Source organism: Eurosta solidaginis, chromosome 5, assembly GCF_040869045.1.
Source record: "Eurosta solidaginis isolate ZX-2024a chromosome 5, ASM4086904v1, whole genome shotgun sequence".
Taxonomy (NCBI): domain Eukaryota; kingdom Metazoa; phylum Arthropoda; class Insecta; order Diptera; family Tephritidae; genus Eurosta; species Eurosta solidaginis.
The window spans coordinates 158,369,577-158,392,931 of NC_090323.1; the positions used below are offsets into that span (position 1 = coordinate 158,369,577).

The following is a 23,355-nucleotide window of genomic DNA, read 5'->3' on the forward strand; positions in this document are numbered from 1 at the left end:
CCAACCAAGATGAGGGCCTCAGGACGCAGAGATGGCGCGTTTTTAATTGCAGCGCAGAGGAAACAGGCCTACCTCTCGACGAGGGCATAGACGAGGAATCGTATCAAATTATACGCAGAAACGGATTTAAGCTGCACTATAGGTACGGCCTGGTCCTAGTGAGACCCTGGAGGCAGAGGCAACCAGGGAATAATGAGCAGCCGGAAGACAAGGCGGAGGCAGAGGGCACCGACAGAGGCGAGCTGTCGGACGAGAATATGACGGACGCGAGCACCGATACCATCAGAGCTCGCGAGACCACAAACCCTCCCACCACAGCAAGCAAGAAGGACATAATCGTGCAGCCTGGGGATGAAAGAGATATCCCCACCACACAAGAGCTCATCGAGGGCTTCGGCCTCCAGGAGCTGGAGCTGAATGGGCGGCACGAAAGCGAGAGCGATTTGTCGGATGACGATGATCCGATGAGGCCGGCCGGGTCAAAATTACCGGCACAAGCATAAAAATAGCCCAGATCAACCTCCATCACGCCATTGCAGCCTCGGCTGTACTGGTGAGGAGGTTCGCCTCGGATGATCTGAGCATCGCCCTCTTACAAGAACCTTTGGCTTACAAGGGACAGGTGAGGGGCCTTAATGTGAGTAGCAACAAAGTTATTTGGGATCTCTCACAGCAGAGACCAAGAGCATGTGTAATGCTTAAAGCAAATATTAACTATTTTTGCATTACAGAATTTTTAAGTCGGGATCTGGTGGCGGTGCAGATCGAGGCAAAGGTGAATGGAGACAACACCAGCATTGTGCTGGCCGCAGCCTACTTCCGGGGGACGACAGCACAGTCCCTCCAGTTAACGTTCAGAAACTAGTGGAGCACTGCAGAAGAGCGAAACTTCCTTTGATCATAGGAAGCGATGCTAACTCCCACAACATGGAGTGGGGCAGCAGTGATACCAACCAAAGGGGTGAGTGTTTACTAGAATATATAGTCAGCAACGATTTGAATATAAATAACGTCGGGATCAAACCGACGTTTGTTACGACAGTCGGGGCAGTGGTCCTAGATATAACACTTGGCAACAACCTAACTGAGAATATGATCTCGAAATGGAGAGTCTCAGAAGAACCCTCCCTATCGGATCACAGGATCATAAGGTTTGAGCTGGGTGCTGTTTCGGGGCAATTCAGCCCTAAAAGAAATCCCAGGAAAACAGACTGGGGCAGATACAAAAGTATCATAGAGGCTAACGCGGATAGTCTCAGAAATAAGAGCAGAAGCACTAACTGTACTGAGTAAGAGGGCAGAGTGGATAGAGCAAATCAGATAATGATAGATGCTTACAACTCCAGTTGCCGAGTCTCCCTAGTTAAGGGTAAGAAGGCAACCCCCTGGTGGTCGCATGACCTGACACTACTAAGAAAGAAAGTCAGGAAACTCTTTAACGGGGCAAGAAGAACTGGGAGGAATACACTCAAAATTTAACAAAGTACAATAAAGAGATAAGGAAAGCTAAGAGGGAAAGTTTCAGAAATTTCTGTGAGGGAATTTCTAGCACACCTGCAGCGGCAAGGCTCCACAAGGCCCTAGCCAAAGAGCAGAGGGAGATTAACCTAGCGATTAGGCTCCCAGACAGTACCTATACCGGAACGGTGGAGGAGCGAGCGAAGGCCCTGCTACAAACGCATTTTCCGGGTGCCTCTCCGCAAGTACCGGAACTTGTGTTCCCCAGGGTGAAACCAACCCCATCAGACTGGCAATTGGCCAACTCCCTCTTCAGTGAGGCCAGAGTCAGATGGGCAGTGGAATCCTTTGAGAAATACAAATCTCCGGGGGTGGATGGCATCTACACGGCGCTGATGCAGCAAGGGACACAGATTATTCCACATCTGGCCAGGATCATGAGAGATAGCCTGGCACTGGGATACATACCCATGATGTGGAGAAGAGCAAAAATGGTTTTCATACCAAAAGTAGGAAAAAAGGACTATTCACAGGCAAAGTCCTTCAGACCAATAAGTCTAACTTCCTTTGTCTTGAAGGCAATGGAAAATATATTAGACCAAGAAATTAGGTCGAATGCCCTCAAGAGCTGGCCCCTACATCATAGCCAGCATGCGTACAGAGCGGGTAGGTCCACGGGCACAGCTCTGTACCAATTAACATCTGAAATACAGAGGGCGTTCGAAACAGAGGAAACAGTGATTTGCGCTTTCCTTGACATCGAGGGTGCCTTTGACAACACATCTCACGAAAGCGTAAACATAGCACTGCAGAGAAGAGGAATTCAGATGCCTATCCAGAGATGGATTGACAATCTACTCCGCACAAGAATCGCTGAAGTCCATGTAGGCAATAGCGCAGTTAAGGTTAATACCACGAGGGGGTGCCCTCAAGGAGGTGTTCTATCACCCCTTCTGTGGAGCCTAGTAGTGGATGAACTCCTGCAAAAGCTATCTGACAGTGGCATAAGATGCCAGGGATATGCTGACGACATCGTCATAATTGCAAGGGGTAAATTCGAGAGTACGCTCTGTGACATAATACAGAGAGCATTGAATATTACAAAGGGATGGTGTGCCAGTGTGGGGCTTAACATCAACCCATCTAAAACGACCATCATCCCTTTCACCAGACGAAGGGCCCTACCAGATCTGAGAGCAATTACAATAGATGGCGTGGCACTAGAAAATGGAACCGCGGTGAAATACTTGGGGGTCATTTTTGACACCAAGCTCCTACGGAAACAGCACTTCGACTCCATGAGAGCTAGGGCCACGAGGTCCATCATGATATGCAAACGTTTAGCAGGCAAATCATGGGGCTGTAGCCCGCATGTGCTAAGATGGATGTATAACATGATAGTAAAACCTATGATAACATACGGTTCGATAGCCTGGGCATCGAGAACAACTCGGGCGACGACGAGGCAAGCACTGTCAAAACTTCAGCGACTGGCATGTGTATGCATCACGGGAGCTATACGCACATGCCCTACAGCAGCGCTGGAGGCTATCCTCAATCTGACCCCACTGCATATATCAATAGAGCAGTCAGCCAAGCGAACCCTCCTGAATCTCGCTAAGGAGGCATCGGGCATAGGTAAAGTCATATCGTCCCGAAACATGGAGGAATTCAGAGAGAAGATCCCAACCTCTCAACTCTCGAGGGACGATATCCTCAGGCAGATAGCTTATGAGAGAAGGTACAAAGTAGAACTGGGAGACAAGGGTACGTGGGAGGAAAGCAGAATTGAGTACATTCATCAGCTAAATAGAATATTATGGTATACCGATGGCTCGAAGACGCCAGAAGGGATTGGATCTGGAGTCATTGGACCCAGAGCCAAGATATCAACGCCTCTGGGAGCACACCCAGGCATTTTTCAAGCGGAAGTATTAGCTATAGGCCAGTGTGCTGACCTAAACCTTCAGCGCGAATACTCCAATGAAACAATTGCCATACTCAGTGACAGTCAGGCCGCCCTCAAGACGATCTCGGCGTCTGAAATAAAATCAGCTTGAGTCCTTGAGTGCGTTGAAAAGCAAAATCAACTAGGAGCACAAAACCAACTGTTGTTGGCCTGGGTTCCTGGCCACAGGGGAGTGGAGGGCAATGAGGATCCTAACAGCTATTCTTACATGACATTGCAGACTGAACAACCTGACGAGCTGCGTCCGATTAATACCCTACCTATTGATGAAAAAATTATGGAAACAGTGGTGAAAAAGCAACTAGTAGCATACCTAGACGATCATAATATAATCATACCAGAGCAATCAGGCTTCAGGAAAGGCCACTCCTGCGAAACAGCATTGAATATGGTAATTGCAGAGTGGAAAGAGGCTGTTGCTGATAAAAAGGTAGTAGTATCTTGCTTCTTAGACTTAAAGAGGGCCTTTGAAACAATCGATCGAAATGAATTGCTGAAGTTAATGGATAAAATTGGGATCAAGGGAAAAGCTTTGGAATGGTTTCGTAGTTACCTCAGTAACAGAAAGCAGAGGACGGTAATTGGAGACGCAGTTTCATCGGTTGTTGATGTTAACATTGGGCTGCCACAAGGCTCAGTACTTGCTCCGATATTGTTTATAATTTACATCAATGATATAAAAACTTGCTTGAGAAATTGTAAAATAAGTCTTTTTGCGGATGATGCATTAGTTAGCATTAGTGACAAAAATGTAGATTGCGCTGTCGTGAAAATACAAGAAGACTTAAATAATTTATTTAAGTGGCTATGCAGTAGAAAGCTAAAACTTAATATTGATAAAACTAAGTATATGATATTTAACAAGAACCATAATAACTTAATCCAGTCTAGTCTGAAAATAAAAACCAATGCAATTGAAAGAGAAGATCAAATGAAGTACCTAGGTGTAATAATTGATGAGAAACTAAGTTTCACAGAACACATGAATCATTTAGAGAAGAAAATTGCACAGAAAATAGGATTTATGTATCGAACATGTAAGCATATTAGCCAACATCATAAAATATTAGTATATAGATCAATTGTAGAACCACATTTTATTTACTGCCCATCAATACTACTAGTAACAAATGATACGTTAATTAATAAGCTCCAAATACAGCAAAACAAAGTAATGCGTTTGATACTAAAATGCTCTTATAGAACATCAAAAAGTATTATGCTTCCTATGTTAAATTGGCTTAGTATTAAGCAATTAATCTGTTATTACTCTTTGAAGTTTATACATTACATAACACAGGGAATGTTACCAAATTATCTGAGTGATAGGATACATGAGATCCATAACTATGGAACTAGGAGTAGCAGAAATTTAAGACTGCCCAAAGTAAGAACCGAGTTCGCAAAAAAGACCTTAGAATACGTAGGCTATAAAATGTATAATGAACTACCAGCAGAGATAAAAGACTGTGAAAACGTTGTTAAGTTTAAAGAAAACCTATTTCTATATTGTAAAAATTTAAATATTTAATACTAGTTAAACAATAAATTTACTCATTTCTTTTTAATGAAATAGTTTTAAGAAACAATTATGAATTTTGTAAATTGTACTATACAATGAATTAGGCTTTTTTGGCCGTAATAAATAAAATAATAATAATAATAATAACAGCCACATGCAGAAGCTGGGCATACTATCAAACAATACATGCCGATTTTGTGATCGATCAGCGGAGACGGCGGAACATGTACTCCTGGAATGTGATGCAATCTCAAGACGTAGGGCTAAGTTTTTGGGCTCACCATGGCCAGAGCATTCTCACATCAAATCCCTCAAGCCAGGTGAACTGCTAGGGTTCATCAGAGAAGTCGGCTTGGATGAGGTGCTGTGAAGCAGTTGAGGGCACAATAGACCAATGGTCGCAGTGCGATCCTCAATTAATTATCTATCTATTTGCTTACACTTTACCTTGGACTTAACTGCCAGTTGATGTTTCAGTTTGTATGGAAGAAACGAGAATTGCAATGACTTATACTTACGTAGATAAGTGACTAACTGAAGATGGTGCACCGGCCCATGAAGTGATTTCCAACCCAGGCTTTTTCTTTACTCTATATAAAAGTAAAAAAGCCTCCGCAATTCTTTGAGAAAAACAGTATATCCACTAAGCCGATTACTTGAAGTCAAATCTTAAATAGGCATATAACTGTCAGAGAATGTCATAGAGGAATTAAAAATTGTAATTTTAACAACAAATATGTTTAAAGTTTTAAACTTTTAAATTTTTGTACGAATCTCTAGACTGTTCCCGAACCTCCTCTCGTTTTATACTCAGCTGACACTGCAATGATAATGTACCCAGATGTTCCCATTGCTAGATTGTTTGTCATTCAAGCGTTCGTGCTTACATATCATCAACCAACAACATATCGACTACTGAATAATATGTCACCCTATCTCTGTGCGGGTTCGAAAACGCCCCATCTCACTATTAAAGAAATTTCTACCTAAGAATTTAATTCAAACACGCCCTTTCTCAGATTTTGTTTCAAAGACGCCATACCTGAGCATAAATTCAATACATTTTGACATGAGCTCGTTGTTGTTGCTGTAGCGATAAGGACACTCCCCGAAGGCCTTAGGAGTGTTATCGATGTTGATGGTTCTTTGCCGGATGCAGATCTGGTACATTCCGGTACAAGCCCGACCATCTCGGGAGCGATTTGGTGTGACCGCATGCGACCTTCTAGGCCATTCCGCCCTCCCACCCCCTAGCTCCAGTTCGGGGTCTCGAGAGCCTCGGCTGTTAATCAAACACTCTTTTCCACGGGTAGGGGAGGTTGAAAATGGAGTTGGAGAAGCTATATTTTGCGCTGGCAACACCCTGAAAGGGTTGCGCTACACAACCGTTTGAATATATTTGGTATTTTAGTCGCCTATTACGACAGGCATACCTACCGCAGGTATATTCTAACCCCCTGGGGGTTGAATGAGCTCGTATACCTCATTATTAAACTTACTTAGGGCGTGTACTCATTACCTGTTGTTATCACGGTCAGGACCATAAATTGTTCTTAGAATTTTTTTCTCTAAAAGTCCAAAAGCCACACATGTTCTCTCAACATCGCCCATGGTTTCAAGTCATATCAGGACAGGGACAACGAGAGACTTACAGATCGTGAATTTTGTTTCAACTGCGTCCTCAGTACAAAGAACACATTATGGCAAGAGTGATTTTCCGTTCGATTTGTAGACTGACATGGCTCTTGCTGGCAAAGCTGGTTCCCGATTCTTTGTTTGATATCAGCAAGTACTTCGTATTTTCCTGGTTAACCGCAAGACCCACTTTTTTGCCTCTTTATCCAAAAAAGAGAGGTCAGAGGGGAACTCAGATTTTTATATCGTAAGTCTTTTTCAGGAATTGAGGTATCGAGAATATGTATAGTAGCATATAGGGTCTGAGGACGCATTGATAAGGTCCAATCAGTTCGTTGTCTTCGGGCTACAGTCATCTACGCGATATTAAGCAAGCTGATTCTGGCGGTTTACGGTATCGCCTACCTTGCGGGTTGAACTGAGCATTTTTAAATTCCAATTTGGAGGCTTACGCTCCTCCGACTATATTATGTATATATGCCTTGTTATTTTTTACCTGAGATATTGCCAGAATCACTTTTTAATAATCGGGTGAGTTAACGTATATTCTATCGTCAGGGATTGAGATATCGGGTTTGTCATATCCCTCACACTCTAGCAAAATGAGAAAGTGTTGCCATCATAGCTTAAGCGCACTCTGTATGTTTGTTGTCAGGTCACCTTTATCATTCTTGCAACAATCTGTCCGGGTATTTGAACAATCTATCATCTTCCAGATTTTCTGAAATTTCGCGTTCGGCCTCATATTTATTTATATTAAGCAGCGTACCAGTTGTTTTTTCGGGATCGCTGGAAACCTATGGCGTCTGCGCAGTGGTAGACTATGCATCCACTGATCAATTACATCGTCAGGTCGAAAATTGCTCCCAGTGACTAGGTATGAGAGCCGAGTGGAGAAATAACCTTCTTCGCTGCACAAAAGGGCACGCCTATTTTGGATGCGACACGTTAATTGTCCGAGTGCATATGCTTAGAGCTTGTAGCGCGCGCACATCCAGGGTACTGCGCATACCGGCATTCAATAGTGCTTTTGATCAGGAACCAACAAAGGAGCTTGATGTATCTTTTTATGCTGTAACAGGCAACTTACAATATTTTGACCTCTGTGAAGTCAATCAACTTCAATCCGTTGGGGGATTTTATATCATGAAGCCTAAATATACTTCCTAGCGCAGACAAGAATTGAAGTCGCCAAACATGATTTGGATATCATGACGGAGGCAACCATTTTTGGATTCTGATAAGAGGAGTCTTATATCTAACACCACAAAACAAACATTGCTTTCCTTCTGACAGTATGGTAGACGTCGAATGGCCCATTTGTTCTTTTGCATTGCTCCTTCTTCCTGTATGGCAGTGATGACAGCCTCTGTGTTGACAAAGACATCAGCCAACCAGGGATTATTAGCTTCTCCTGCAAGAATTGGGGCATTGATCGCATCTGAGGTTTGTTACCTAGTTTTTTTTACCTCTACATTAGGGAGATTCAACTACAACTGGTCTTTCATAATTTCGATTTTCTGTGGGGTATTCACGCAAACTTGCACACTGACTTACAGAAGACATTTATCATCTGTAATATTTTTGGTTTGATTCCAAGTGTATTTATATACAGACAAATGTACTTGCTATGTACATACGTATTTATAGCGCTTATGGATTTCCTTAGAAATTATGTGCCACTGTTTATGTGAATATATGTATATATGTGTATGTTTGTTTTGGCACTGTGTCTGACAATAATGTTTATGATGTCGACGTTGGAGAGTAGGAGGTGTTGACCATGGAATCGCTGCTATCGACTGTATCGGCCAAAAGCGTCGCCAAAGTCAAATGAAGTCGCGTCGTCATTGCCACAGTCCGCAGTTATCGTCACAGTTTCAGTCACAAATACACGAATAGTCGGCGTAACCGCCACCGGCGTTGTTTTCATCCTCTTCCTTAGCCATATTTACCGCGTTTTCCGTCACCTTCCCCACAGCAGACATTTGCCATACTCGTACATAGAGGTCTTGACAATTCATTCCAGTGTGCTTGTTCAAGTTTTGTATAGATTTCAGTGTTTTTGCTTTCTTGTGTGGATTGTTGTTGTTGATTTTTAGTTTATGTTCTTTCGCTTATGTATTTTGCGTAATTTTTCATTTTGTGGATTTTTTTCGTTTGGTTCACTCCTGCCTTTGTGCGATGTTGATGATGATGGGACTGCATGATTCTTTTTTAATTTTTATTGGTTTTTTATTAAGTATACCCAGTTGTAATATCTAATTTGGATTGGGGGTTGTTTGTGAATAAATTTCGGGAGTTTTTCAATAGAGGTTCGGGACTATTTCGGAACATTTTCAAAATCATCGGGAATATTTCCGTATAACTTTGGGATAATTTTAGGTCCGTGCCAGTAAAGGCCGGAAGCACATATTTTCTATATCACTTCGGTCAGGATTGTTTTCAAGATCAATTTGAAAATGTGTTCGAAATCATATCCAGACTTTTTTCGAACCATTTCGGGATCAAGTCGGTACTGGTTCGGAGATGTAGGATATTTCGAAATAATCTTAGGATTTTTTTCAAGATCATTTTGGATATGTGTTCGGAATCATATTCGGTCTATTTTCGGATAACTTTGTGATCGTTTTCGAGATCATGTCGGTACTGTTTCGGAGATACTTTAGGATTGTTTTCAGACTATTGTAGGGTATATTTCAGGATAGTTTTGGAATTGTTTTATGGACTATTTCGGAATCATTTCGGGACTACCTTCTAATAACACGGTGCTACACTGATTTTGAACTTTAATAGCGACCTAGTGTCCGTTGTAGGTCTTGATGAGTAGATCAAGATGTCGTATTCCAAAATTTTCTAACACCCCGAAATTTAAAAGTTATTGTTGAAAAACTGTTTTTCTTGTACCTCGCGCATTCAAAAATTCGTTACTCCGTCATTTTTCCATCAATTTTTGATTGCTTAACAGTTTTGGAGAAGATAGGGCTTTAAAAATATATATATTTGTCTATACTTTTTATAGCAAATTTTTGAGATTTTTTAAAAGTTATCTAAAATTTTCTCGTTTTTTTTTTTAATTTTTCAAAGTTTGACGACTTTTTAATGTATCATTTCTTTAATGAATTATTTTTTTTTTAAGAAGTTGAGAGAACGTTCTATTTCGAGTAAAAAAAGTACTGGCTGATCAAATTCGGTTGAGAATTGTTGAAATAACAACACTTTTTGTGAACAAGAAAATTTTGGTCTCTTCGTAGAATCGATATCGCGCCATGTCAGGATTGAATGTATGATTTCAGTATATCGCTGCCATCGTATTGAACATTCTTATCGTTTCTTTTATTCCACCCATTATTTTTTGTTATAACAAAATTTCTATTATTGACTTTAATTATTTAAACAATTTCGATATTTTTTATTTATCTACATATATCATCTCTCGAGTAATTTTATTTCGCTCCTATGTTGGAGAGAAAAAATAAAGAAATAAATAGTTGCAAATATATTTACATAAAATTGTGTTTTATATTATGTACTTAAAAAAAAACTTCGAAAGTTTAGAGAACGTTCTATTTCGAGTAAAAAAAGTACTGGCTGATCAAATTCGGTTGAGAATTGTTGAAATAACAACACTTTTTGTGAACAAGAAAATTTTGCTCTCATCGTAGAACCGATATCGCGCCATGTCAGGATTGAATGTATGATTTCAGTATATCGCTGCCATCGTATTGAACATTCTTATCGTTTCTTTTATTCCACCCATTATTTTTTGTTATAACAAAATTTCTATTATTGACTTTAATTATTTAAAAAATTTCGATATTTTTTATTTATCTACATATATCATCTCTCGAGTAATTTTATTTCGCTCCTATGTTGGAGAGAAAAAATAAAGAAATAAATAGTTGCAAATATATTTACATAAAATTGTGTTTTATATTATGTACTTAAAAAAAAACTTCGAAAGTTGAGAGAACGTTCTATTTCGAGTAAAAAAAGTACTGGCTGATCAAATTCGGTTGAGAATTGTTGAAATAACAACACTTTTTGTGAACAAGAAAATTTTGCTCTCATCGTAGAACCGATATCGCGCCATGTCAGGATTGAATGTATGATTTCAGTATATCGCTGCCATCGTATTGAACATTCTTATCGTTTCTTTTATTCCACCCATTATTTTTTGTTATAACAAAATTTCTATTATTGACTTTAATTATTTAAAAAATTTCGATATTTTTTATTTATCTACATATATCATCTCTCGAGTAATTTTATTTCGCTCCTATGTTGGAGAGAAAAAATAAAGAAATAAATAGTTGCAAATATATTTACATAAAATTGTGTTTTATATTATGTACTTAAAAAAAAACTTCGAATTTCGATAGCTGTTAAAAATGTTTGCTAGATCTTTTGCGTTTATAAGCCACATCGTCAGTATCGCGTTTTAGAGACCAGCAATAATTTGCCAGCATTCTGATCTGACTTTTTCCGACAAAGCGTTTTTCGATCTCTAATAGTTCCTGATGGAACCGTTCTCCCTGTTCGTCACTGAATTGTCCAAGATTTTCAATAATTCATTAAAGAAATGATACATTAAAAAGCCGTCAAACTTTGAAAAATTAAAAAAAATCTCGAAAATTTGCTTCAGCTTTCCAAAACTGTTAAGCAATCAAAAATTGATGGAAAAATGACGGAGTAACGAATTTTTGAATGCGCGAGGTACAAGAAAAACAGTTTTTCAACAACTTGAAAATTTCGGGGTGTTAGAAAATTTTGAAACACGGCATCTTGATCTACTCATCAAGACCTACAACGGACACTAGGTCGCTATTAAAGTTCTTGAGATATTTTTTTTTGTAGCACTGTGTAATCATTTTGGGATCTTTTCGGAACTTTCTCTAAACAGTTTCGGGAATGTTTTCGAGATAGCTTCGGAATTACTTTCGGAGTCACTTCAAGACTATCTTGTGACCATGTCAATATAATTTCGAACGTATCTCCAAAGTTTGTTTTTAAAAATTTTTCTGGATCATTTCAAGTATATCGTCCGATCATTTTGTGACTATTTAGGGATAACTTTGGACTATCCACGGATCATTTTGCAAAATTTTTCAGAAACATATCGATACCATTCTGGAGGTATTTCAATATTGGAACCGTTTATGTATTGTTTTCGAGACTATTTTAGTTTAGGGATCATTTCGAGTTAGTTCAACTTTTACAGCTATGTATGTCCTTAACATCTTTTATACTAAAATGAGCTAATATGACTGCCAACAGGTGGGTATAATGTAGGGGTATATTCGAACTGAAAACTTCTTTTCCTGTTGTTTATTTTTATTGGTTTTTTGTTTAGTTGTCTTGTTTTTTTAATTGCGCGTTTGTTGGGGCGTTGCGTGCATTTGCGAAGCTTCGAGCTGTTGCTATTGTAATTTTTTATTTTATTTTATTTTTTAATCTTTTTTATTTTAGTTTTTAATTTGTATACATACTATTTTCCTTATACGTAAGACTTAATGCATTTGCCAGTTTAGTAGCTAGAAACCTCTTTAGGAGGGAGGCGACTTTTAATGTGACAATATACGCATGTAAATATTATTGTCTTTCTTTCCTTTCAATTCTGCGTCAATTCTGTGCCTTTTGGCGATGCGTTTCATACAAGTAGTACATAAATAATAATAATTCGCCATTGTTTCCGAGTATCTTGTTTTGAAATTACTTATTGTTATGCAAGTTCCTTCGACTATATTTCCCTTTCACCCCTTCCCCCATAAACCAAGATTTTGTACTAGCAGCTCATTAAAATAAATATTTGTGTACCAGCTGACATTCCATATGTGCGCAGATTTGCATTGAAGCTGCGTACAGCCCGGCTTTGGTGCGTCCATAACGCATAACACTCAGATGAATCATTCCTTGATTTTGCACAGTATGCGCTTATACCCACACGGCATTTAGATGATTAAATTTTGAATTTCCCTACATATAAATACAATTTGATTCTTCATTCTGACTAAATAATGAGTTATCATACAATTGAACAAAAGAAATAATCAAATATGAATACCTTTGATGATCAAAAACTGAAAATCATTTTTCGATCACGTTTTGGAATCATTTTTGAAGTCCTTTGATGATTACATTTTAATATTTCATAAAAGTCAACAAAAAAAATAATCAAATATGCTTACCTTTCGATGAACAAAAACTGAATATAGTTTTTCAATCACATTTTGGAATCATATTTGAATCAAATGTGTTTACTTTAGGTGATCAAACATTTATAATCATTTTTAATTCACCTTTCTGAATCTTTCCTGACTATATTTGTTAACTGAATAATGAGTTTTATACTTGTTAAAATTTTACTTTTCATTGAAAAACTTATTTTTTTCACATACACACATTTTTTCAATCATGAAGTTCAGAAAAAATATGTATATAAAATTTTTATTATTAAGACATTCTTCAAGACAATTTAATGCAAATGCTGCTCATGCCCGAAGATTTCCCCAACCATTTCTCCACCTTCCCAGATAATACATAATAGTTGGACAATACAAAAGTTGTGAGCTATTTGACCAGGTAAGTGAAACTCTCTTGACATATGTACCTGGATATATCTTCAACATCCCGTACCGTATCGTAATTTAAGATATTGACGATCATAGCTGATGTTGGATGTTGTGGTCGCAGGTGAATATCGGTCAAGTTTGTTTGCGAGTGACCTGTGGTTCAAATAGCTCACTTCCGCATGCTTTCTTCCCCTGATGAAATAAGATTATTATGTAGTATCTTATTTTGAATGAGATATGAAGAATAAATGCATCATAATCGCATTCAAAAATGAGTCAAAAATCTAAACGAAAACGATTGAAATATATTCACGAATATGATCAGAAAATGACTGTGAAAAGCAGTCAAATATTACTCTAAAACAATTAAAGCTCAATTTTACAATGATATCAAATATGAATAAAAAGCGTTTCGAAATATGAATCATAAATGATTATTCAAGAATAATCACATTTATGGTACATTTTTCTCCCGACGATACGCTAATATTCGAACAGAAAATGCTTTTAAATTTGAACGTTTTTAATCATCTTAGGGTATGATATTTGAATATTTTTTGATCAAAATTTTCAAAAAATGCTGGCTGGGTACAAACATTTTATTTGCTGTGAAGTTTCTTCTGCCTATCTTTTGTCCAAAAATCGTATGCTATACTTGAATATATGTAGGTACGTAAGTCAAGATGAAAGAGGGTGTGGTGAAATAAAGAGTGGGTATGATGTAAAGAAGGCATCAAACGTTGAACAATTATTTCTTTTTACCCCATAAGTAGTTCAAATATGGCAAAGATTGGATGAGAAATGCTTTATGTGCCTAATGAATATTGTGACGAATATTAGTGACACTAAGTGATACTCACATCGCTAGTCTGATGCTAAGTAAATGAAGCCACAACACCAATAAAGCAGGCAGTCACTTGTATATACATAAACGAATCAATCATTATGTCTACACATATGTACGTACACGCAGCGGAGAGAAAACGCACAAACACATGCATATATCTTATCTGAGATGCGCTCAAAAGTAGGCAATAATTTGTGCAAGTAACACTCACACATACACGCGCATATGAGAAGCTATAAACGTAGTTATAGTTGGTAATTTTATAGCTGCTAACTAATAAGTAAATTCTAGAATAGGACCGCCTAGAAATATGTCAACGGAGAAACCAAACACTATAATAGCAGCAACAGTTGAGGCAAAGAGTATATATTTGTTAAGAGGCGTCACTCGATACTTTGTTGTTGCCAAAGCAACCCTGTCATGTCGAATGTGATTCTCAAGGAAGTTTTGTTTAGTTTTTTTTAATTGAATCCTATATAGTTATGCGGTAAAGTGACTTTGCATAATTACGATTTTTGGAAAGAGAATTAATTAATTAATTTAATACAATCAGTAAAATAAACACAAATACCCCACGAAAATGTATAGAAGGCGTTTTTATAAATACATCTGATAAAAAAAACCAACGACTACCTTGAGAAAACATCGAGTAATTTGATTTGGCAACAACAAAAGTATCGAGTGACGCCTCTTGACAAATATATACTCTTTGGTTGAGGCACGAAAATCAGTTTGATTTAAGCACGCTATCTGTCGAGCAATAGAAGTGTTATTTTGAAAGTAGTCTCATAAAGACCATTTTGCATTATCGAATATTGCAGTTATTTATTCAACAGCTTAGTGATTCGAACGTTAGCAGAAGGCTGCGAATAAGCGGAATTGCAGTAAATTCGTTACAATATGTATACCATGGTTCATTTAAATATGTAAACCGCGACAGTGGAGTCGGATATTGCCTTTCCAAAGGAATCGGGTGTAGGCTCAGATTTCTCAGATTATACTTAGTTATCGCTTTTTGTTTTGCCCCCCCCCCCCCCCCCCACGGTTGTATTGTGTGCTAAATTGCCCCGTACTACTCAGGTTAATGAGTTAAGCTGCTATTCTTTTTGATTAAAGAGTAAATAATTTGGTCTGTCTTTACTGTAACCAGTAAATTCAGTGTTGTCTGAACTGTCATATTTACCAGTTGCTTATAGTTCTTCTGTGAAATACCTGTTGATTACCTCCATGTTGGTCATGCCAAAGAGACACATGCCAACAAAAGTTTGTTGTTTTTTTATTAAACGGTTTTATTTAGCTTGACTTGACAGGCTGGTTGGTTGGATGGCTGGCTGGCACGAATTTTGTAATTGAAATTTAAGTAACTTCCCGATAAGCTGCAAGGTGGAAACTTGGAATATAGTTCAGAACCCGATGACAAAAAAAATGGCCTCTATGTGACGCAAGGATCGAGATATTCACAAAAATCGTATTTCTGGTCCGATTTCGCTCATATTTGGAACACATAATACATACAAGAATGTGACCTATGAAAAAATCGCCGCTAGGTGGCGCAAAGATCGATATATTCAAAAAAATCATATTTGTGGTCCGATTTGGTGCATATGTGGAACAAATATTACATACAGTCCGGTAGAAGTGACATCAAAATATTTTGGAGTTGGAGGAGGGACAAGCATACGTGGCGCAGAGTCGAGTAAAGTCTTTGGAAAGGTTATGTATTGAGGACTTATGATTCAAAGTTCGATTCGAGCTCAAGGCCAGAACAATAAGTTTTTTTCTGGCCTTGAGCTCGAATCGAACCTTGAATCATTTATCAATAGGCCGATAAAAATAAAAACAATTGAGGACTTATATTGTAACAAATTGTCAGGAGAGAGTCCTTGTAATAATGAGTCACTAAATAAACTAAATAGAATAAGAAATAATAGGCAATTTGTGATGGCACCCTGTGCATTCACATTTTAAATTGTAGTCAATCATATGCGCAACATTTTTATCTTTCAGTGCGAATATAAATACCACCAAAACAAAAGAAGAGCGCAAAGTCTAAGCCAACAGCCAACACAGAGACAACACAATTTGGAAACACATCAACCGCCAAGGAAAAAAATTGTCATACATACATACAGTTAAATTGTTATTGTATTGTGAACCGTTTTTCTTATACATTTCAATAAACTAAAATTGCATTAACGTCATCTTTCCAAATTAACTGTTCTCCAAATTATTGTGATTGGCTGTTGGATATCGTGCGAGTTACGGAATTTGGTAAAACGGAAAATTGTTTTGGCTAAAGTCGCGTACAGTTGCCGCGAGATAGAAAAACTCTGTAATTTTGCTAAAATAGATGTCGTGCCGTGAAAAGGAAATTGTGTGATTGTTTAAAAATTGTCGTACGTGCCCGTAAAAAATATAATTGTTATCCACCGCAATTAATACTTATAAAATAATTCGTCTTATTGTCGTCCGAAATTTTGTGTAATAAAGATTTAATCGCACCGTCTAACACAATATATGAGCAACATGCCGGTAGGCAACGGGTATAATTTGCGGAGCCAGGACAGTACTCAACATGATCCAGAGGAGAATACGGAGGGAGCCGTAGGAGCATCACAAATTCATCTTGCCTCAATTGTAGAGAGTCTGAATGCACTTACCAATGCAGTATCAGAGCTGAGGGTGGCGACTGAAGAAAGCCAGCGGGACATTGAGCGTTTGCGAAGCAATATAGAACGGGAGGCGCAACAAGTACCACAACCACATCTTGTAGAAGCAACGCGGCAAAGTTCACCAATGTCACTACCAGAGCGACCGACGCAAGATACAGTCTTGGCAAGCAATAAATCGGTGACAAAATTATATGACCTGCCAAGTTTTTCGGGCAATCCTGACGAATGGCCACTGTTCTTAGCGAATTTCAAGGACACAACGCAGGCATTTCGCTACAGCAATCGTCAGAATTTAATGCGCTTGCATAAATGCGTAGTTGGTCGTGCCAAGGAAACTGTTGCATCCATGTTAATATATCCTAATGATGTGCCAAATGCCATAGCAGAGTGAGAATTTCATTTTGGGCGCCCAGATATTTTAGTAAGAAGCCAAATAAGTAAAGTAGAGCAGTTTCCCAGTATCAGCGAGAATAAGGTAGATCAAATTATAGCATTCTCCACTAAAACAAGAAACATCGTCGGATTTTTAACATCGGCCAAGTGTGAGCATCATCTTTCAAATACCACACTATTGGAGCAGCTGGTCATGAAATTGCCACCCAGTAAACAATATGAGTGGACACGCCATGCCATCAATATAAGGCCATATGCAACGGTGAAGGAGTTTTCATTATGGTTATGCGAACTTGCCAGGGTGGTGTGCCTCATTCCGCCGTCAAACACGACCACTAGAAGTCATCAGCCAGTGCCTCAACAACAATCGTCGCGTCGAATAATGCATGTTGGAAGAGAAAAACAAGTAGAACGCGGACAGGGTATTAAGTGCTACGTATGTTAGGGTGCTCACGTAATCTCCAGCTGTGAATCTTTCAAAAACATGAGCGTGCACGATCGTTGGGAAAAAGTAAAGGGTAAGCAGCTTTGCTTCTCGTGTCTACGTAAAGGTCATAGCACAGTCAAATGTCGTTCAAAAAGAATGTGTGACGTTGATGGTTGCCGCCGATACAATCATCATAGCCTGCACGAAAAATCGAGTTTGCCTCAAAATACAGCTGCTACATGCCATACAGGTGAGTCCCAGCCAGTGCTAAACTGTAGAGATGTCGACCGGGAAAGTGGTCAATTTTTTAAATACGTTCCGGTCACGCTAATGGGGCCGAACGGTAGTGTAGACGTTTTCGCCATGGTGGATGAGGGATCAGCCGTATCCTTGATAGAAGATAACTTAGCTAAATGTTTGGGTCTCAAAGGTCGGAGACAGCCACTGACGCTTCAATGGTATGGCGAAAACTGCACAACCTAGGAGTCATCGAAGGTAAACCTGGAATTAAGAGGCAAAAATTCCGCATCAACATATAATATTCGAAACGTGTGCACCCTGCGAAGCCTTGATTTGCCAGCACAATCATTTTCGAAAGCCGATTTTGCCCACTTAGAGTTCCTGCCATTAGAAAATTATAGTCGTGTCAAGCCGTCGTTGTTGTTGGGTCTTGATAACACCTCGCTAAGTGTTCCGTCCACAACTGTTCAAGCCAGCGAAAATAGCCCTGTAGCAATTAAGACGAAATTAGGTTGGATAGCCTACGGTCGAACCAGTTCACCGCCACAAACACCAGTTGTATTGCATTTCCGTGAGCGAAAAGGTCTAACATCACTAAACGCATTGGTAACCGAATACTTTGCCGCCGACAACTTCGGAATAGGTGAGTCAATGAATCAAATTGAATCTGAGGAAGATCAGATAGCGCGCCAGATGCTACACAACAACACCCGACGTTTGGGCAAGCGTTTTTAGAGCAGACTACTATGGCGAAATTTACCACCAGCACTTCCGGACAGTTACGACATGGCGTACAAGCGCTTGTTGAGCATAGAGCGCAAGATGAAAGCCGATTCCCATTTTGCCGCCAAATACAAGGAGGAGATCGACAAATATTTGCTATGCCCGAAAGCTGTCTGATGAAGAAGTACGTATGAACTTTAAATTTAATTTTTATTTACCGCATTTTGCAGTTAATAACCCACACAAGCCAGAGAAAATGAGAGTTGAGTTCGATGCAGCTGCCCTAGTAAATGGCGTATCGTTGAACTCGTGCCTTCTTAAAGGGCCCGAACATGCCAGACCATTACTGAACATTTTATTCAAATTTCGTGAAGGGGCAGTTACAGTCGCAGCCGACATTCGTGAGATGTTTTCGCAAGTACTCATTAACAAGCGAGATCAACAGGCGCAACGATTTTTATGGCGTGATGGAAACGCTAATCAGCCAGTCGAGCACTTTGTTATGCAGTCTATGGTTTTCGGAGCCATATGCTCACCATGTATAGCGGAATTTGTCAAAAATAAAAATGCCGAAGATTTCCGTCAGCAGTATCCAGAAGCCGCTACAGCCATCGTCGAAAGCCATTATGTTGACGATTTCGTTGCCAGTTTCAAGAACGAACAAGATGCTGAGCGGATTTGCAATGACATCGTTTATATCCATTCCGAAGGAGGGTTTCAATTACGCGGATTTGTATCAAACGTCAAACGTCTGCAAGATAGCCTTAATGCAGAGCCACACATGCCACAGTCTATAAGTCTAGAAAACGGAGTCAGCTATGAAAAGGTATTGGGAATGCGCTGGAACACCATGACAGATTCATTTGAGTTTATGCTTAATTTTCACCGAGTTTCAAAAGCCGTTTTAGAGGGAGATCGTGCTCCAACCAAGCGTGAACTCCTCAGTATAGTAATGTCGGTGTTTGACCCATTTGGCATTATCGCCGATTTTTTGCTTTTTGCCAAAATGCTAGTACAAGAAGTGCGGAGACATTCTATCGGGTGGGACGAAGCGATTCCGAGTAGCCTGCATCACAAATGGTTTATGTGGTGGAGCGAACTAAAACACGTTAATATTGTTAAAGTTAAACGATGGTATTCACCGCAGCTTCAATCTACAACTTCCATACAGTTGCACATAGTGGTGGATGCCAGTCCATCAACATTCGCAGCGGCTGCGTACTTTCGAATCACTAGTATTGATGGTTGTGATGTCAAATTTATCGCGGGCAAAACCAAAGGTGCCCCGCAGAAGTTATTATCCGTACCGAGATTGGAATTGCAAGCCGCAGTGTTAGGCGTCCGAGTTGCGAATTTGGTCCGCCAAGGTCACAACGTCCAAGTAAATCAAACATATTTTTGGTCGGATTCGCAAACCGTACTACACTGGGTCAACTGGAAAGAACGAAAATTTAAGCCATACGTTGGTCATCGCATAGCAGAGATTTTAGCATCAACTAAAACTTCACAATGCCGTTGGATTCAGACCGATAACAATACCACAGACGTCGCCACCCGTCCAAAGTCGCCACCAAAGATTGAGGAACGTGGGCCATGGTTGCATGGACCTGAGTTTCTGCTACATTCAGTGGAGGATTGGCCAGCCACATCTTGCACACATATGCCCGAGCTACTCGAGGAGGAGATTTTGCCAAGCCTACATATACAAGCCAAGGTAACTAGTTGTTTACTAAAATTTAATCGTTTTTCTTCATATTTAAAGATGAAACGGGTAATGGCATGGGTCCTGCGAGCTGCCGACATATTTTTGAAACTACGTAGCACCTATCAGACATGTGATGGAGGCGGTCTGCAGTCAGAGCTAAGCGCCGCCGAACTTAATACAGCAGAGATATACATAGTCAAAGCCGTTCAGCGCGAAGTTAACGCAGAAGAAGTATCAGCCCTATTGAAAGACGAGCAACTCCATAGACAAAGCAGTATTCGTTCATTAACGCCGTATCTAGACAACGATCAGATCATGCGAATCCAAGGTCGCCTAGACGCAGCTACGGTTTTGCCAGTAGAGGCCAGAAGACCAATTTTAATGCCAGCCAAACACATCGTCTCCGAACTCATAATGCGTCAGTATCATGAGCGGCTACACCATCAGAATTTCGCATTGACATTGTACGAAGCCCGCCAAAAGTTTTGGTTTACTCATGCCAAGTCGCTGTTGAAGTCCGTGCAACGTACATGCTTAACGTGCCACATAGACAGAGCTAAACCAGCAGCGCCTCTGATGGGTCAGTTGCCTGAGGATCGGGTCACTCCTTATGTCAAGCCGTTCTCTTACACAGGAGTTGATCTTTTCGGCCCATTCAATGTTACCGTTGGTCGCCGGCGATAAAAACGATGGGCAGTTATATTTACGTGCCTAACTACGCGCGCAGCCCATTTAGAGCTTGCACATGATTTATCGACCGATGCGTTTTTGTTGTGTCTTCGAAACTTTATCAACCGCCGTGGCACTCCAATAAGAATCAGAAGCGACAACGGCACGAATTTTGTGGGCGCTCAACGGGAGCTAAAGGAAGCTGATCGCATGTTAAATTTCGAGCGTATATCAGATGAAGCCACCAGCCGCAATATTGATGGAAATTTAATTGCCCTTCCAACCCAAGTTCAGGGGGTTGTTGGGAGCGCCTTATAAATAAGCCGGAGGGGACCTACATGTTTTATGCCGACTCCGAACGGCATCTGCAAGGCAGATGAGTTTTCACTGAGAGCTTTTCATGGCAGAAATACACCCGGAGCGCTTGCCAAACACTGCCGAGGGGCGACCCCGCTTAGAAAAATTTTCTTCTAATTGAAAAACCTTATTTCTAAAATTTTGATGTTGCTTTGCCCGGGAGTTGAACCCAGGGCATACGGTGTGATAGGCGGAGCACGCTACCATCACACCACGGTGGCCGCGGGAGCGCCTTATAGGTATCGTAAAAAGAATGCTGCTAAAGACACTTCGTGAGGAGGCACCGAAGGAAGACACACTTCGAAGCGTATTGATCGAAGCTGAAAATATTTTAAATTCGAGGCCACTTACCGACGTGCCTTTATCATCGGAAGAGGACGACCCAATCACTCCTAACCATTTCCTTATGGGATGCCCCAATTCCATGCAAACAGCGCAGCCAGCCGATCAAAACATTTGCCTTCGAAAACAATGGCGTATCGCACAAAATCTGAAAGACCGCATTTGGAAGCAATGGGTGAGACATTATTTGCCCCAATTACTTGTGAGGCCTACGTGGCAAGACAAAGTTAAACCAATCGCTATCAACGATTTGGTTCTCGTCTGCGACGATCTTCAACCGCGAAGCCAGTGGAAGAAGGGACGAGTTACCAAGGTGTTTCCCGCTAAGGATAAGCAAATCCGCCTCGTTGAGATTAAAACAGCTAACGGAGTACTGCGTCGGCCGGTGTCAAGGCTTGCCATCCTCAGAATAAATGGTGAATCCCTACGCGATTCACGGTGGGGTGGGGTGTGATGGCACCCTGTGCATTCACATTTTAAATTGTAGTCAATCATATGCGCAACATTGTTACCTTTCAGTGCGAATATAAATACCACCACAACAAAAGAAGAACGCAAAGTCTAAGCCAACAGCCAACACAGAGACATCACAATTTGGAAACACATCAACCGCCAAGGAAAGAAATTGTCATACATACATACAGTTAAATTGTTATTGTATTGTGAACCGTTTTTCTTATACATTTCAATAAACTAAAATTGCATTAACGTCACAATTAAATAAAGAAATGAAAATAAAATAATAAAAAAATTTAAGTTAAACGGTTTTATTGAAAACAATACTTACATGAAGTAATAATAATACTAAAAGCTAGAAAATAATTAGGTAGGTCCTAGCTACTAGTCATCACACTCCTCATCAATCTAGGGCGTTGATCAGACAATTAAATAAAAGCGTTGGGCGAGTGAAATTTATAAAAATGTGAGGCGTAGCATAACCTGATTAAAGTTCAGTTGGTCTTATACATATATGACTATCAATAGAAATTTGCGGCGTGAAACGCTTTTATTTAATTGTCTGATCAATGCCCTAGATTGATGAGGAGTGTGATGACTAGTAGCTAGGACCTACCTAATTATTTTCTAGCTTTTAGTATTATTATTACTTCATATAAGTATTGTTTTCAATAAAACCGTTTAACTTAAAAATTTTTTTAAATTATTTTATTTCTAAATTAATCGGAAGTCTAAAGCGACAAATTACTAGCTTAGAAGTACTTACTTGTATAAGGTCGCAAGGTGATTCGATAATACAATTCTTCGAGGGCATTCAACCTCGCAAACTTCAATTGAATGAAAGTCCGTTTGAATAAAGGGTATAACCTCCCATTTGGATCCATTACTTGAATTTCGGTCTTCCAGCTTGATGGGACTAGAGAATATATGTGACCCGGTCTATGAAAAGGTGACTTATGACTCAAAAAAGAAATTGCGAGAAACAGCTGTTTTTTTTTTTAGTCATAAGCCACCTTTTCATAGACCGGGTCACATATACATATATATTAACACTAATGCCTTAAGTGCATCAGCAGTAAACGTTCTCAACGCATTTGTTAGGAGGAAGCAAGCCAGCTTGCTTTATTTAGTGATTGCTGTTCTTTGAGTGGCCTTCGCAAAACAGTCTAAGGAAGCGAAGGCGTGGCTTTACAAAATTGTTAACTAAATAAAGACTTTATTTTGAAATAACCACCCTGTTTTGAAATTATTATTATTATTATTATTATTATTATCATTATTATTATTATTATTATTATTATTAGCTTCTTTATTTAGCCGTAGCTATTTAAAACTTTCAGGTACAGTTTAGTAATACAAAATCGGTAA

At 39.5% G+C, this 23,355-nt stretch overlaps 1 protein-coding gene across 3 annotated transcripts in view; it reads right to left on the bottom strand.

Annotated features, from left to right (window-relative positions):
* Nucleotides 1-23,355, bottom strand: part of trio (trio Rho guanine nucleotide exchange factor) — a 274,438-nt gene that overhangs the window by 248,798 nt on the left and 2,285 nt on the right. The gene's annotated exons all lie outside the window — the stretch shown is intronic.